General features: G+C 43.5%; 1 pseudogene; it reads left to right on the forward strand.

Annotated features, from left to right (window-relative positions):
* Positions 1 to 762: 762 nt before the first annotated feature.
* On the forward strand, positions 763 to 1719 carry LOC132245901 (olfactory receptor 13G1-like; annotated as a pseudogene).
* Positions 1720 to 13559: the final 11840 nt, after the last annotated feature.

Raw genomic sequence — 13559 nt, forward strand, 5'->3', positions numbered from 1 at the left:
TCTCAACTTGAAAAAAAAATGGTTAAGAAAATGTAGGTTTGCTGAAATCATGTGTTTTTTCCCCTTTGGGAATATTGATATTTTTTTTTCCCAGAAAATGTAATTTTTTTTTCTTGAAATAAGCAAATTTTATTTTGGCAAAAAATTTAAAGGATGATCTGTTTGATGATATTTGCTACTGAATCAACAGTGTTGTTGGGTGACCTGTTATAACTTAGAAGAGCTTCTGGGAATGAAATTCCTTTCCTCAGGTTACCAAAGGACAGTTTGCTCCACAAGCTTGTCTTATATCTGTCTACAATCTCTCTCAGCTATAAAGTGGGTCCAAAAATAAATATCGTTAAACAAGTCATGTTTCTTGCAGCTCATGATCGTCCAGGGAAAATGTAATAACCGTGTAATGCCAATACAACATTTTAGTGTTCTCTAAATTGAAATTGAATTTGGTGTGTTGAACTTGTTTGTGTCCTTTGAAAGTGTTGGTGTTTTTTTTTTATTTTTTTCATTACAACTTAAAAGTTTGGATCTTTTAATTCTGTCAAAAAGTGAAAGTTTAAATTTTTTGCCATGCATGTGTGTGCGTGCGCGTGCTCATACATCTGTGGAGTTTCCTATAGAAACTCCATGTTCCTCACAGCTATGCATGTACAGATGCAGAGCAAAACGGTGCATATAAAACCCACAGGCAAGATTGAACATCTCAGCATGAGGTATTCTGTTGATGTCCCAAAGAAGTTGTAACAATCCGTACCTCTGCAAAGATTCCTGGAGTATGAAGCAATGAAGAACCAAAGCTCTGTGACTGCATTTATCATGCAGGGCCTCTCCATCCACCCACAACTCCAGATCCTCTTCTTCCTCATCATCTATGTCATCGCTTTGCTTGGCAAACTTGCCATCATTGCCATCAATCCTATCCAGCCCCAGACTTCACAAGCCTACGTACTTCTTTCTCTTCCACTTGGCTATAGTAGACATCATCTGCAACACCACCATCATGCCCAAGATGCTTGAGACTCTAGTGACCATCACAAGTACCATCTCCTTCTCTGGGTGCATAGCTCAACTCTACTCTTTAACACGGTGCCTGGGTGCTGAGATGGTGCTTTTCACTGTTATGGCTTATGGCCGCTATGTGGCCATTTGCTACCCTTTGGATTACAGCACAATGATGAACAAAAGAGTGTGCTTCAGTTTATCCGCTGTGGTGACAATAATTGCTGTGACCAATTCTTGGGTGAACACTGGCTTGATTGTGCAGCTGACTTTCTGTGGATCCAACATTATCAACCATTTCTTCTGTGAGATCCCACCACTGCTGGCCCTCTACTGTACCTCAAGGAAGATCAATGAGATCATGGTCTTCACTGCAGACATCTTCCTAGCCATGGGGGATTTCCTATTGATGTCTATCTCTTACTGCTTCATTCTCAAAGCCATCATGAAGATCCGGACACATGAAGGAAAGAAAAGCTTTCTCTACCTGCTCTTCTCACCTCATGGTGGTGTCTCTCTATTACTCCACTGTTATCTACACCTACATCAGGCCAGCCTCCAGCTATGCCTTTGACAGGGACAAGATAGTAGCTGCTTTGTATACTCTTGTGACTCCAACCCTCAATCCCCTAGTTTATACCCTGAGGAATAAAGAAGTCAAGGTGGCCCTTAAGAAAGTGATTCCATATCTTGGGAGACAGGTTGTGACAGAGAGAACATAGAATGGGCTTATTATCAAACTTGAGTACCTGGTACACGCTTTCCTCCAGAAAAGTGATTTGGAATTAATTTGCTAAGGTTTCAACAAAGAATGTAACTCATAGCTTTTTAACCTGTCGTATTTTCTTACTTAGTTGAAACTTTAGAAACATGATGAAACCCTGTTGCTGAGAGAAAAAAAAAAAAAAAAAAGGAAGCAAGGAAAGAAGAGAGAAAGGAAGAACCTTCATGAAAGTTATCATTTATTGTCAAACGTTTTGCATGCATGATACGATGGCCATGAAATCGGAAATTATGTAAACTTGCTCTGTAGTTTTTGCTGTCCCTTCCTCTGAAATGGGGAAAACATTACTTGTTTAAAAGTCTAACTTGTGTATAATTTGAAAGCTGTAAAATTGAACAAAGAGCTCCTTATCCCAGCTGGTGAATTCCAATGCATTAATGAACTGAGGGACATTGTGATGATACACATAGATGATTTATAAAATCTTATAACATATCAAACATAACACTGTATTTACTCAAATATAAGATGACCCTGAATACAAGATGACTCTCCAATAATTAGATTCTAGATATAGAAAAATAATATATGCGTTATACTTTTCTGAGTAGAAAAGCTAAGTATTGGTAGGTTGTCTTGAACTCCACCCCCACTACTACAGTGGGGGGGAATGAGGGGGAGGGGTCAGGTACCCTTGCTCTCTGCCCTGCCCATTTCTTTCCCATCCGCATGGGAATTACATCAACATGGTGTATCATTTTATTCCTCATCACAAGGGATCGGGGTTTTCCTTTCCCACAGAAAAATGGAGAAAACCACAGATTCCCTGTTTTTATCAGAGAAAATGTAGATTTCCCTTTTTAGCAGAGAAATCCATGGATTTGGCAGCCAAGGCCAGGCTCGGGCTTGGGCTCAGGCTCAGGTTTGCCCTTTGCCCTTGGAGCGTGGAGGTGATCGGGGCTTGGGGCAGGGCAGGTCTGGGGAAGATGGCTGCGGGCTGCGGGACCGGAGGTGCTGCTGGCCCCAGGCGGCACGTGGCAGCGGGGAGCAGGGCTGGGGGTGAGGGCAGAGCTACCCCTCTGTGGGGACTTTGAGGGCAAACGATGCAGGGTGTAGGGTGGTGGTGCCCACCTTGCGAAGGCCACACAAGTCACCTGGCCACCTGCCCAGGGGAGGAAGATGGAGGTGGGCATGCAGCCAGAGCACAGCTCCGTGGCTAGCTCTGCAGCCACGGTGAAGGATGGGGGGGGGTGGCAGTGACAGCCGCTGCCTCTAAAACCTCCCACTGCCACTGCGGAGCCATGCCTGGATCTAGGGGCAATGGGCATGGCTCTTCAGTGGCAGTGCTTGCCCGCAAAGTCCCCCCACCCTGCACGCAGACACAATCTCAGAGCTGTGCAGCTGGCTGCAGAGCATGCTGCTGAATGCAAGCCCCCCATTTCACCCCCCAGTGGGGCAACACCTATGTGGCCTGCACACAGTGGTTGCCACCACACTGCTGTTGCCACACCCTGTGCCACTTGCCTACAAAGCCATGCAGTTGGCCATGGGATGGTAGCACAGGCGCAGTGGCAGAGTTGCAGTGGTGGTCTGCGTGTGCGAACGTCCTGTCCGGCCGGCCGGCATGTGTGGCCCACTTAGTGGCACCCCTGCCTTCACCCACCAGCCCTGCTCCTGGGAGTGGGCACAGGGGCACACTTCCTTCTTCTTGATCTACTCCCCCAACACCTTCCCTTTCCCCTGTCCTGCCCTGCCCCTTCCCCCACACACACTTACCTGCTGGGTGGGTGCCAGTGTCTGTGTCTGCATGGCTGTGGGTCTGGGGGGCTACTGCGAGGGGTATCAGGAGGGCTGTTGAGACTGGGGGGGGGGGTGGAGTGCAGGGCACCAGCAGCACTAGGAGGGGCTGTGGGGAGCTGTATGAACCCTCTTTCTGCATGTGGATGTTAAAACCAGAACTAGGAGTCCAGACAACGGGCATGTCTTTTAAAATACAGCAACAAGAGGTGGTGGTGGTGGTGGCGGCATGCATATTCTACATCAAGGGTTGGCAACCTTTTGCCACCACGGGCCTCTTTTTGTAACCCAGCACCTTCTGCAGACCACTTCCTTACACCCCTCTCCTTGACCAATCAGCAGACGCTGAGAAGGGAATAAATAGAAATAGATGGTGCGAGGAGCCTGTGTATGCTGCCTCTGCTGCAGCAAAGCAAAAAACTTAACACAGCAACACTAAGACCCTTGGGAGACAACCTCTCCTACCTGGCTGGAGCATGCAGCTGATTCCTGGAGCTGCCATGGGCTGAATCCAGTCTCTTTACAAGCCAGATCTGGCCCATGGGCCATTTTTTTGCCAAACCCTGTTCTATATAACATCTTGCTTGTTAGAGCACTTGCCCAGGATATAGAATAACAGAGTTATAGGCTCTCCTTACCCTAAGGGTGTTCAAACTCACAGCTTTCAGAAAAGTAATATGGTGATGAGGCTATAATTATGCTGTTATGGGGATCCTGTCCACCCCCCTAGTTGAAGCTGGGCTATTGGCCAGTCAAGAGAACAAGGTACATAGGGTTACAGAGACAGCAAAGCAGAGGAAACATATCTCTCTAGCTTGGGGATTGGGGCACCCAGCATAGGCATGATTGATGATTCTGCACCCTGGGCTGTGGTGGAGTATGGAGCGGCAGCCAGGCTGCTGGATAAACCAAAGAAAATAAAAGCACAGTATTGAACAGCCTGGCCAGGGTTTTTAGAAAATTGCACCAGCTTCTTATGTGGTGCAAGTTATACTGATTTTGATAGAGCTGTGCCAATTTGTACCAGAAGCCAAATTCTATTTGACCTTTGTCTGCAAAAATGCCTATTTTCGATTCTATTTCCAAACTAGATCCATTCATAACCAGGAGGGGTGGGGAATGGAGGAAGAGGACCCTACCACATCTTATTTCAACAGCATAATGCTCTGGGCAAAAATCCTGGAAGCGAGACCAGGATTCTAGACTCCCCTTGCCTAGAAGATTACAGATATGCATCTATCCCTTCCCAGTTAAGTATTTGAACTACCAGGCCATGGGTTAGCCATTACATATATAGGAAATCTCAGCTCTCCTCTTCTACTTGGCCCACTGGTAAATGAAGAGAATAAAAATGTGCTGGGTCAGGAAACAAGCAAGTCTGAGGAAGTGTCATTCAGTGATGGGAACACTTCTCTGAAAGAAGAGGGAGTCCTCGGTTCTGACCCCAAGAACTCTCCTCGTTAGCTTTTAACACCTGGCATTTAAAATTAATTGGATCAAATGGATAGATAGTAGTGGGAAATCTTCATCTGATCGGGGTGGGGTGAGGGGAAGAGCTAAACTCACAGTAATCTTCCTTTCTAAGCAATGTCCCTCTCACCGAGGCATGCTTCCTTTAGTTTACACTTCTCCTGACCCTTGGACATCTTTCTCCCTTGGCCACCCAGTGGGACAGCTTCAAGAAGAGGCATGGGTAATGTCTAGCCCATGGCCAGATTATTTGACCATTTAGGCTCAAAGTTGGAGACACAATTTTAAATTCCCTCTAGATAAGGGCCCCCTAGAAATTGGGTCTCCTACACCCTTGGCAAGTGCCCTAACTACTAGTCTTTTGAGGTAAAAGGTGGAAGGGCCCCAGCCTCTCTTTCTGGTGTATGCTACATAGACAGAAATAGGAGCTAAAATCTGTTTAACAGCCAAAGTAACACTTAAAAATGAAACCAGATTTGGCCCCAGCTGTCTAGTTTTCATAGTTTCTAGGGTTGGAAGGTACCTGAACAGATCATCAAGTCTGACCCCCAGGTCATCAAGTCTGACCCCCTATCAAATCTATCCCTGTGCTGCCATGGGTAACTATGTTGTACAACTGTTTGCATAAACAGACCAATCTCCATCCTGAAACAAGATCTATTTTTTTCAATACTCACCCTCCTTATTGAGGGGCTATCTTGGAATTTCAGTGCTCTGCTGGTTAGGGATCTCCTAATTTCTTGATTCAATTTATTCAGGTCCAGTTTGTACCCATTTATACTTGTGCCTTTGTTGTGTTTAATATCCAATAGTTATAGCTGTCCCTTCCTGGCCTACCTATAATCAGAAACCACATTCCCATTTTTGAAGACTGGTGTCTGGAGCTGCATACGGTGTTCCAGATGAGGCCTTACCAGGCCCTTGACATCAGTACTCTCTCTCTCTCTCTCTGGGAATATCTCACGTAATATATCCTAGGATTGCATTTTTGCATTTGTGTTTTTCATGTTGACATCATATTGATGGCTCAAAGTCATTATACAATTAGCTAATACCCCGGGTCCTCTTGTTCCTCAGTCACTTCCAGATGATGAGTTCCCTGAATATAGCAGGGAAATCTTTTTTATTGGACCCAAGCACAACTCACCTCTTGTTCTCAGTGGATGCATCTACATGTGCACCTGGCGGCACAGTCTCAGCAGTGCATGGGTCACTTCCGACCCTCCTGCGCAGTAGCAACAAGGTACTGCACAGTGGCTCATCGCAGCAGCATCACAAATCATGCCCACCATCACTACGGCTATGTAGCAGCTTGTGCAGATGCACTCAATTTGAACAAGAGCAACAGGATGTTGAGGCAATTATGAGACAGAAAGGGTAGCAAATAGTCACTGAGCAGTGGTGACGTTCTGTTTAGGATTTTCAAAACAGCTGGAGGAGTTTATATGCCCATTGCTCATAATCAGCATTCTAAATCCCAGTAGTTATCTCTACCCACCTGAAGCATACAAGGATAATATTTTCAAAAGCTTGAGTGTGGATTAAGGAGCACAGGTCCAACAATAAAAACATCAGTTAAACTTGTGGTAATAGTGCACAAATTTCTATTATATTGCTACTGCAAAAAATAAAAATTAAAAAAAAAAACTTTTAAATACTTACTTCACATTGATATCAATTGGATTTATTTTCACAAGGAGCTTTTATGAAGATGAGTAAGCCCCTACCTACATTGTAAGTGCCAAAACATGTATCAGATAACTTTGGCATTCAGTAATTTTTGAAACTACCACCCAAATTTTCCTTTCTATTTTACAACACCTTCAGTATCGTGGTTGTTTTTCCATATGGCTGATCTCATCCTCAACAAAGTTTTCCTTATTGCTGTTTTCACATCGTTATTCCTTAGAGTATAGCTCAAAGGGTTTAGTAGTGGGGTAATAACACAATAAAAGACAGACACCACTTTGCCCAAGTCAAATTTATATTTGGCTGGGGGTCTGACATAAGTGAATATAATTGTCCCATAATAGATGGTTACCACTGTGAGATGAGAGGCACATGTGGAGAAAGTTTTTTTTTTCCGAGCTTTTGCAGACGACAGCTTTATAACAGCGGCCACAATGTTAACATAGGATGACATAGTAAGCAGGAAAGAACTCAAGATGACCACAGGGTTGCAAGTATACCTGACAGCTTCCTGCACATACGTGTCAGAGCAGGACAACTTGAAGATTGGGTTCGAGTCACAAAAGAAATGGTTGATTTTCTGAGGGAAACAAAATGATAGCTGGGAGATTAGGATTGTGGGAAGGAGCGGAGAAAGAAAGCCACAAACCCAAGAGCTGGCAGAAAGATGGAGGCACAACTTGGGGCTCATGAGGGTGGCATAACGCAGTGGGTTGCAGATGGCCAAGTAGCGGTCATAAGCCATGACAGCAAGGAGGAAGCATTCAGTTGCTCCTAGGGGAAAGAAGTAATACTGAGTCACACAACCGCTTACGGTGATGGTGATACTTCTGGACAAAAAGTTGGCCAGCAGCTTGGGCACAGTGACTGATGTGTACCAAATCTCCAGGAATGAGAGGTTCCCCAGGAGGATATACATGGGGGTCTGAAGGAGGGGATCCGTCAGGACAATGCCAATAATGAGGAAATTCCCCATGAGTGACAGCATGTAGATGGACAAGAAAAGCATGAAGAGAAGGATCTTGAGTTTCTGGGGGCTGCCAAATCTCAGGAAGATGAAGTCTGTCACTAAAGTATGGTTTGTTTTCTCCATGGATTCCTGGATGCTAATCTGAAAAGGGTGGAAGAGTCAGTGGAGTCAGACGCCAATAGCAAATACTGCCTAGTCCCTGGAGTGGCTTCTGTGGGCATATTAGAGATGAGCCTGCAGTGAAAGACCAGATCCAGACACCCTAAAGCTAAGTGAAAATATAAAAACTTAGACATTTAATTTGGTGCCTGGCTTCCCTGTATGTACTGCTGAAAATCCCAAAGAGGGTCATTTAAACATTGTGAATCCCCTCGCAAACAGAAATGAATTGTGGAAAACTGTATTCCACTTGGACAGCATAAGGGGACCTAACAACTTCCATAAGTAAATAAATTCCAGTTTCTGTTGTTAGGATACTCACTACATCGACCTTAAAAAAAAAGGCCAGCTCATATCCGCATTAGAGAGCATCAGCCGTTCAATAAACAGGTTTCTTTGGTCTGAATTCTGAGTATACTCCTCAGACCTCACCCACAGCCATTTTTATTAAGGCATTTACATACCTGTGGATAGAGATGGGCATCAAATATGTTTTATTTTCCCTCCCAAAAATCAGCTAGGCAGGTAAAGTGAACTGAAAATTGAAGTGAACTAGTGCCTAATGAATTTTAAGTGCAGTTTCAAATTTCACTAGCCACCTGAGTGGTCATATTCAGGCAGCTCTGCTTCTGAAAATACAACCCTCCCTTCTTTCACTGGGGGCAGGCTCTGCTGCTTGTACTCAGACAGAATAGCACATTGGTTTGTGAATGACAAAAATGAAAAGCTTCTGGATTGTGTAGTGTAAATAAGAGCTACAGTAACCATCCTTAGTACTTCCTCAGACATCTGAATCATTCATTAAAATCCACAAGGTAAACTCTGCATTGCCTACTCAGACTTTTTTTCCTTGTTAATATTTGTACATTTGCTCCCTGAATTCCTTGCCATGTAAAAATATTAAGGCCACAAAAATGCCCAAGAATGCCGCTTTTAATAATAGCAACCAGAAAGTTCCCTTATGGAACATGATACTACCAGTCATGTGCACAGGTCACCACGCACAGACAACAGACATGTCCAGAGACACCAACACACACACCATCAGGTACATGCAACCACCATTTTTTCCTTTTGTAATGCACACAATCTTTATGCTCATATGTACAGGTCACCACACAGACAACAGACATGTTCAGAGTCATTAACACACAAACATACACTTATTCAAACACACACACAAACGCACACCATCCGTTACATGCAACCACCATTTTTTTCCTGTTTTAACACACACAATCTTCATGCTCTCTTTTTCCTAATACGGTGCAGGCCCTGTGCTGTGCTGAACATCTGCTGGAATGAGCTTTCCGATCTTACCTCCAACTTCAATCTAGAAGAACCAGATTCCGATACCTTTTATACTGAATGTCATCTCACTCTATGAATACTTCACCCGGCTGATATTGGTGGGATCACTCATGGAAGAAGCACTGTTCTGTTCAGGAAATCTAGCATAATCAATCTGCCCCTGATCACAGCTCTCAGTAAAACTATACATGTGCAGCAGTACTGGAAGGATTGGGTGCTATGGTACTTGTGAACTGAAATCTCCTGGAGTGAACGCTTAGGGAATCCATTTCTTCTAGTCTGCCCCCTATGGGAGAGCAACAAGTCCACTGCCACAACAACACTTTTCTCTATTCTGCCATTGTCTTAACATAAATTGATCATGAACACTTTTTTTTTTTAATCATTTGTTGTATAAATATATGTCATATAAGTCAAAATTTGCAGAATACGTTCCAAGGATTTGGGGCAGCAAGAGAGGATCTCAGTCCAGTAGGAGATGAACGGAAACAGCACCGATTAATTTCACACAAGTCATATTACACCCTTGGCTGTTGGATCACTAAAAAAAGTGGGTTAGTTGGCATTATAGATGTATTTGGACTTCAGGAGTAGGGAAGTTAGAATCACTAGATAACTAGTAGGAAGGAAAAGGGAGAGAGGCAGAGAGAGAGATGATTAAAGTATGATTAGTTTATTTGCTTCCCCCGGGCCCTCCTCATTCTTGATCTCTTTTTCCCTTATTGGTAAAATACAACAGAAGTACACCTTGTTTGCTGGATCCCCAGCTGATGTAAATCAGCATACTTCTATTGAAGTAGGTGGAAATGCATATATTTACAGCAGCTGGGGATTTGACCTTGACACTCTGTTGTAGTCTGTTCTATATCCTATACCACACCCATGACCATGGTATGTGTGTATCCTTATACGTCTTTGTAGAACGAGAATGGAAATCAGCCTTTGGTAGGATCCTACCTTTCTGTCCCTTAGATTGTACCTTTACGTAGATCCTCAACAAGCAGCTTCTGCTTTCTGATTTCCAGGGATCAAAAGGGAGACGTGGCATTTATTCTAGGTCATTAGAGCAAGCTCTGGGGACGTTAGCTCGGTCTAAACATAGAAACGGCAGGATAGACTTGAACAGTGCCATATTGCATTAGTGAAGCACAGCTTAATAAGGTTAGGTTAGCATCATCGTTACTCGAATACGACCTGCCAACTCAAATCAATGGAAACCGATTTCTTGTTTGAAAAATGCTAGAAACAAATTAAAAAAAAAAAAAGGAAAGGAGGATCTGTGTCCCCAATACTGTGCCAAGCAGCAGGAAATCTGGGTTCAACTCCCGGATTAGCCATAGAATCCATGGCCATTCTTCCACAGGTCATACCTTTCAAATCATTCAAAAGCATTTCCCAGCTCTTAGAACCTCCTTAATTAAATCACTCCAGCCTCCCCGCTCCCGGACCACATGTATAAATGTCCATAATTACGTGGGTCTAGGTTATGGCCATGTTGGTCTAAGGACATATGCAGATAAGGTTCCTTGGGTACATCTGCTATCTTTTATTTGACCAAGTCAGGAAGTTGGAAAAATTCTTCTTTCAGGTATAAATACCCTTCATGAGGCTGAGGAAGCATCTGCAGTTGGTGCGCGCTCTTCCTGGATTCAATGAATAGTAATCATTCCACCCAGGAAGGATGCACAGCAACTGCAGATGCATCCTCAGCCTGATAAAGGGTACTTAAGCCTGGAAGCTTGCTAAGAATTTTGCCAACTATTTGAGTTGGTCTAATAAAAGATATCTGATGTACCCAAAGAACCGTGTTAACCTAGCAGATAATTAAGCAGACTTTTTTCCCATAGAATATTCACGTGATAATATTTTTCCTTCCTTTTACTAATCCAACAAAGCCCATTGAGCTAAATTCTATTTCACTTTACACACCTAAACGTTAATTGCCCACCTAACTTAACGTGGCATATTTTGGTATTTATGCATGTTTGGGATTGTATTTTGCCCTCTAGGGCATTTTCCTGTGTGTTGCAGGAGGACCTGTTAGGGACAATACGGAGGAAGAAGAGTGCCCAATAACCCAGTGGTCGGGGCACTTACCCATAGGAAGAGGGGACCGAGTTCTCAGCCCTTTAACTCACTGAAGGTTTTTACCTGCACCCCTGCCCCACTCCCGCTTCCCAGAAAAGTACACTAAACACCAAGTTACAGTCATTAATCAGATTCCTTTCTGGCCTTCCTGTTGAAGCAGCATGTGGCACTATGCCCTGTTTATTAGATGAAAATATTTAAAGAGAAGAAGGGAAGTTTCCATCCCATTAAGAACAAGGGCCCAGGCTCAACTCAATAGTTGTTATGTCCCATCCAAAGCTGTATCCACCTCACTTACCCACATATCCTTTGCCCTTTTCCTCCTGGCTATACATATCTGCCTCTCTTGACAGCCCAATGGGCCAGTTTCACAAGGTGGACTGGATCATCATCATTGGCAATCCCTTGCTTCAAGGGTGATCTCTACCATAGCTCATTGATGGGTCTTGAGGTTGCTTATGAGTCCAATCCCTAAGCCACAGATCTGCCCACAAAGGCTACACATCTTACCTCGGGGGAGAGTAGGTTGTAAGCCAGAGTCCTCTCCTTCTCCTTCCTCTATGCTCTCTCTTCTCTGCTTTGAGGGCAAGACATTTTACCTCAAAGCAGGCTGTCACTTGGTTGAAACTGAGGCACCATTGGAGTTGCTTAGTAGCTAACTTCTTCCTGCTCTTGATGTTAGCATCTATTTTCTTGAGGTACACCTTCAGTGTATCCTTGTAGCATTTTCTCTGGCCTCCACAAGATTGCAGTTCCCAACTAGGGCTGGGTAATACCCGTGTAACGAACTAGTGGCCAGAGTGCGGCCCAACTGGGCATATTTAATGAACATGTGCATGCTAGTGTTTTGGCACTGAACCTGAAATAAAAATCCCAGAGTATATTTATATGCTAAAAATAACTCTTATGCAGTTGGGTTGCCTAAATGCTGACGTGTCCTTTAAAGCGAGGAGAAGGAAATAGGGTTTAATTAAAAAAGAATACTCATAATAAAAGGGTAGGGCAGGAATGAAAGCATATAAAGGAAAACCCTTCTTCAATTTACCATATGCAAAATGGCAAAGATTTTTGTGGGTTATATCTTTTATTGGATCAACTGCATGGATGGGATATTTTCAGACAAGGCTTCACATGAAGACAAAGTACCCTGCATTTGAAAGGGTTTTTTTTTTTCTAAAACTATTATTGGATCAACTATATGGTTGGAAAAGATGGATTCCAATAGGTGAAATCTTTTCTTCTTTCATAGTTCCTGGCCTACTCCATCACTACCACTATATGCAGAATATAATTTCTGAAATAGTAGTTTGGTTACAATGCCAAGAGTAAAATGTTAAGGTCAGAAAAAAAACAATTGACCCAAAACATGGATAAGATGTCCTCCTGCTCACTGCTTGTTGTGATTATTCTTAAAGTTAAGATGATGGCATGTTACCAAAGTAGGTGTTTTAATGTCCCCCACTGCTGTCCCCTCCCAAGGGAAATGAGAGGGGGTGGCTTAGGAACACTAGTATGTAAGTTCACTTAGATGTCAAAAGGTGACTTAGATGTGGATCTTATAGTATGCAAAAAGTCAGAGAGGACTTCAAGAAAGAGTGGAGATTAGGACCTCATATTTACAAGGAAAAGATGTGAGGGCAAGGATTTCTTAGGATGGTATTTTTATTGTACCAACTATGTATTTGGAATAAAAAAGGTAGACAAGTTTTTCAATGCAAGGCATAGCTGTTCCAATAAAAGCTATCCCCTTAAGAAATCCTTACCTCTTGGGTAATTTCTGGACCAACTCAGCTACAACATCAGTCTTACATTACCCAGGACAAGACTACAGGACTATGCGGGGTCATTTAGTAACTCCAAGGGAAGAGTGCCCCTACTGGCCAACTATATTGCTTCCTGCAACATAATTTCTAATACTATATGAGCACCAAATTTGATGTATATGAGAGCACAATACCTAATTACCATCCATCTTTGACCCTGATGTACACGGTCCTCCAGCATACCAGCACTCATCCACTGAACAAGCACTCAACAACTGAAGACAGCATCCTCTACCGGGTAGTATACGACGCCCCACACAACACAGCATCTTGTACAATATTGAGAGGGAAGGCTACCGCCGACTGAGTTACACACTCTGCTCTCTGCAACTCTTCTGATCATTTAACAGCTCTCAAACTATCTCCTAGGTACTTTGATTAATGTGCAGACATGCATATGGAAAATCCAGGTGGCATCACAAGAAATTCATACAGAGTGTCTTCTGTGAGAAGGCTTTTCTCAGGGCCTTTTTCCTCTCTCTGTTCCTGAGACTATAGACCATGGGGTGCATCAGGGATGATTAACCTTAGC

This window comes from Alligator mississippiensis, chromosome 15 (genome assembly GCF_030867095.1).
Source record: "Alligator mississippiensis isolate rAllMis1 chromosome 15, rAllMis1, whole genome shotgun sequence".
NCBI lineage: Eukaryota > Metazoa > Chordata > Crocodylia > Alligatoridae > Alligator > Alligator mississippiensis.